The 4,686-nt window shown below is 51.6% G+C and overlaps 1 long non-coding RNA gene across 1 annotated transcript; it reads left to right on the top strand.

Annotated features, from left to right (window-relative positions):
* Positions 1–739: 739 nt before the first annotated feature.
* On the top strand, positions 740–1,648 carry LOC121037512 (uncharacterized). Its single transcript, XR_005793798.1, has 2 exons — positions 740–852; positions 1,031–1,648. It is a non-coding gene; the product is annotated as an uncharacterized LOC121037512 (long non-coding RNA).
* The last annotated feature ends 3,038 nt before the right edge of the window (positions 1,649–4,686 follow it).

Here is a 4,686-nt window from a genome sequence, read left to right as displayed (position 1 = left end):
TCTCAGCGTTCTGGACTCCAAAGTCCTTCCTCCTGACTTCCACTGCTACACATTTCTTCAGCCTCAAACAGAAATCTCTGCTTCGAAGGCCCCGAAGGACCCTGGTGGGGCCAGAAGTGGACACGTGGAAGGGCTCGGCAGACCGACTACGATCCTGCAGGAAGTCAGCCCAAATTCGATTTGTTATCTCTTGATCTTCAGTGTTGGCAACTCATCAAAAGTATGTTTTTAAAAACCAAACCTTCAAGGCCGTGCAGGTCACACGCGTCCTTCAGGGCACAGACTCAATGGCCAGTTCCAGCTCGGGGGAAGGACTTCCTCATTGATCTGGAAATCCCCCCCTTCCGGGGCCGGGGCCCCCCCCCCCCCCGCCCCGCTGCCCCCACGGGAATGTCCTGGCAGTTGTTTTCCAAGAGGAGGCCTGCCTTTGGGGGGGTGGAGAGAGTGACAGGGAAAGAGGAGGGCAAACATGGGCCAGAGGGCAACCCGGGTTTGGAAAGCCTTCTTCGAATGAGGCCAGAGCCCCAGGGCAGGCCTCGTGATCATTTCCACAGCACGAACATAAAATTCCTGAGCTTCGCCAACTCCTTCATGTTAGGGAAGTTTGAAAGGGAGACCCAACGAAGGGGTGACTTGGCCAGAGAACAGCAGATTGTTGGCAGGGTCTGAGCAGGGGAGAGGTGGGGATGGGGTAGAATTCAGGCCTCCCGCCCCTTTCCTTTCCCTTTCCGGGGTGGAAGGTGATAGTGGCCAGGGGGCGCTCAGCACCACTCGGTGTCAGCCCCGTTTGACAGACCGGGAGGCTGAGGCCCAGGGAAAGGGAGCGACTCTTCCACGGTGTGGCAAACAGCGGTAGCGTGGCAGATACTGGCTCCAGAAAGAGAAGCTCCAGAGAATTCCTGAGGAGCCGGGAGAGGGAGGCGGCTTCTTGGAGGAGGGGACCCCGAAGATGGGCAGGAGGGAGGGGCGTGCGTGCGTGCGTGCGTACATAAAATCAATAAACACTCTGGAAGGTGTTTCCTTTCCACAGAAAGGAGTGGAAGGAAGTGAAGTGAGTCCTCTGCAGAGGCCCGACCGCCGGCAGCGCCCCCCCACCCTCCAGCGTCTCCTCGGGCGGCGGTGTGGACGCGCACAGGCCCCCGAGCCCGGACCTTCTCTCCGACGCGCGGCCTGCGCCCGCGGGGCCTCCCCCTGCGCGCGGGAGCGACCCCGCCGCCCCCGCGCCTCCAGCCTGCGCGGCCCTGAACCTGACATCGCTCAGCGCGCGGTTTCGGATCCTCTTTCGCTTCTGCCGGGTCGGCTGGGATTTGCATGAAATTGCATTTCGAAAGGGGATGCGGATTTCCGCGCGGGAGGGTCTTGCGAAAGCTGCGAGGGGAGCGGGGTGTCCGAGGGCCGGGGAAGCTTCCTTGAGAGCCCCCACTCCTACCCCTGCCGCCCGACACCGTGCCCTAGAAAAGTCGGGGTAACGGTTACCGCGGGGTGGGGCGTTGGGGAGACACGGGGAGAGCCCGGTGGGGCGGCTGGCAGAGGTCCTCCTGGGCTCAGTGGGGCGCACCTTGCAGTGAGGAGTTAAGCCGTACGTTGGAGCACACGGATTTTTCCGTGTCTGTATTTTCTTTTACAATAAAGCTATTTTTTTATTTTATTTTATTTAAAAAAAATTTTTTTAACGTTTATTTATTTTTGAGACAGAGACAGAGCATGAACGGGGGAGGGTCAGAGAGAGGGAGACACAGAATCCGAAACAGGCTCCAGGCTCTGAGCTGTCAGCACAGAGCCCGACGCGGGGCTCGAACTCACGGACCGCGAGATCATGACCTGAGCCGAAGTCGGCCGCCTAACCGACTGAGCCACCCAGGCGCCCCTAAAGCTATTTTTTAAATGTTCAACCATTTGGGGCGCCTGGGTGGCTCAGTCAGTTAAGCCTCTGACTTCAGCTCAGGTCATGATCTCACGGTTGGTGGGTTTGAGCCCTGCGTGGGGCCCCAGGATCCTCTGTCCCCCTGGTTCTCTGCCCTCCCCTGCTCGTGCTCTGTCTCTCTCAAAAATAAATAAACATAAAAAATTTAAAAATAGTCAACCAATTAAAGTTGTAAGTGAAATTTCAACTCTAACTTTCTTCTTTCTTTCTCCGGCCTTTCTTCTTCTCTTTGAACAAGTTTCTCTTCTCTCTTTCTCTTGCTCCTTTCTCTTTCTCTGTTGGTCTCTCTTTTAACAAATGTTACCTGAGGACCCATCATGTGCCAGAGATGCTCTGGGCTCCAAAGCTCTGTTGATGAATAGACATGGTTCCTTCTCCTGCGAGCTTGCTGCATAGTGAAGGTGGGTGACAAATAAATGGGAAAACAAATAAGTGCAGAACTACAAATTGTAGTAAGGATGGGGAAGGTTTGATGTGTATCATTTATTTTTGCATGCATGTACAAACGTGTGTTCGATATTGTATGTTGCACATATGTAGGCTTAAAAAACTTCTTTTAACGTTTCTTCATTTTTGAGAGACAGAGTGTGAGTGAGGGGAGGGGCAGAGAGAGGAGACACAGAATGTGAAACAGGCTCCAGGCTCTGAGCTGTCAGCACACAGCCCAATGCGGGGCTTGAATTCGTGAGCTGTGACATCATGATCCGAGCTGAAGTCGGACGCCTAACCGACTGAGCCATCCAGGCACCTCTTTTATTTTTATTAAGAAAAAAAATTTTTTTAAAGGTAGGCTTTTTCCTAAAACACAGGGATCATGTACAATACATGCTGTTCAAGACTTGTCCTTCTCCCTTAAAAATGCACGGTGGGGGAACACCTGGGTGGCTCAGTGAGTTAAGCGTCCGTCTTGATTTCAGCCCACGTCATGATCTCATGGTTGGTGGGTTCCAGCCCTGCCTAGGGCTTGGGATTCTTCCCCCTCCCCACCCCCCACGTCTCTCTGACCCTCCCCTGCTTGTGCTCTCTCTCTCTCTCTCTCAAAATAAATAGACTTAAAAAAATGCACAGTGGGAAATTTCCCAATTGGCACATGCAGGCCGCCTTGTTATTTGGTGGTAGCGTAGTATTCTGTTGTACAGTTGTGGAGCTGCTGTGTCAAAGACTTGCTACAGATTCTCGGAGTTCCTGTGGTCCCAGAAGTGGCCTCGGGGATAGCTGGGTAGGGGAGTGAGTGGGTTTATGCTCTGCCTCTTTTTAGCCAGAGCAGGCCTCTTTTGATGTGTGTCCTCCACCCGGGTTGCATATAAGTCACCTGGCAGCTTTTTAAACCATTGAGTCAGGATCTCTAGGGTGGGCACTGGGAATACATGTCTTTTTTTGAAGTTCCTCAGGTTTGTCTAAAGTACAGCCAGGACTGGGGCGCCTGGGTGGCGCAGTCGGTTAAGCGTCCGACTTCAGCCAGGTCACGATCTCGCGGTCCGTGAGTTCGAGCCCCGCGTCAGGCTCTGGGCTGATGGCTCAGAGCCTGGAGCCTGTTTCCGATTCTGTGTCTCCCTCTCTCTCTGCCCCTCCCCCGTTCATGCTCTGTTTCTCTCTGTCCCCAAAATAAATAAATGTTGAAAAAAAAATTTAAAAAAAAAAAATAAATAAATAAAGTACAGCCAGGACTGAGAAGCACTGTGCTATCATGGGGTGAGGCTGGGGGTGATCCACGTGAGGATTTTGAAAGCCAGTGACCTTGAAGGAGGGTGTGGAGCCCTCACAGCCGGTTAAGAGCAAAGCAGGACTGGGGTGGGAACTCTTGCTGCCCACTCCAGGGTTCTGCCCCTCGGATCACCCTTTTTTGCAAATTTCTCTGCCTTCAGATTCACAGATCCCTGGGTAAAGCTGGATATGTGTTCCTTCTTTTCAATTAAGATTCATATCACAATTCCAATTATTAAGACAATACAGTTCTACTAAAGAAAGAAGACTCAAAAGATGTGCGTGAGTAGGTGATTCACAAAAGAAATCCAAAAGACGTGTGAACATGTGAAAAGGAATCCCACCAAGATAGACGCAAATTAAATCAACGATGACATCTTCCCACCCATACCATTGGCAAAAAATGTCACAAAAATGTGGGGAAGTGGACACTCTTCTTAAAATTATATCCATCCAGGGGCACCTGGGTGGCTCAGTCGGTTAAGCGTCTGCCTGTGGCTCAGGTCATGATCTCACGGTTCGTGGGTTCGAGCCCCGTGTCCGACTCTGTGCTGACAGCCGAGAGCCTGAAGCCCACTTCAGATTCTGTCTCCGTTTCTCTCTCTGCCCCTCCCCCGCTCACACTCTCTGTGTCTCTCTCTCTCTCTCTCTCTCTCTCTGTCTCTCAAAAATAAATAAACATTAAAAAAAATCGTACCCATCCAATCTTCTAGATGGAATTTGGTAATACAGATGAAAAACATTAAAAAGTGCCTTCCATCTGCCGTAGCAATTCCATTTCTAGGAAAAAATGCATATGCTAAGATATATGTAAAATATGTTGTTATGATTAAAATAATTGGAAACAGCATAAAGATCCAGAAATGAAGTATTTGTGGCAAAAATAAATTATTCTGCATCCCACTGTGGAATATTAAACAGCCATCAAAAAGGATGAGTCCTGGGGCGCCTGGGTGGCTCAGTCGGTTAAGCGTCCGACTTCGGCTCAGGTCATGATCTCACGGTCAGTGAGTTCGAGCCCCGTGTCGGGCTCTGTGCTGACAGCTCAGAGCCTGGAG

This window comes from Herpailurus yagouaroundi, unplaced genomic scaffold (genome assembly GCF_014898765.1).
Source record: "Herpailurus yagouaroundi ecotype Mexico unplaced genomic scaffold, PumYag 163, whole genome shotgun sequence".
In the NCBI taxonomy this organism is placed as follows: Eukaryota; Metazoa; Chordata; class Mammalia; order Carnivora; family Felidae; genus Herpailurus; species Herpailurus yagouaroundi.
Note: the sequence above shows the minus strand (reverse complement) of the source record. Positions and strands in the feature narration are given on the sequence as shown.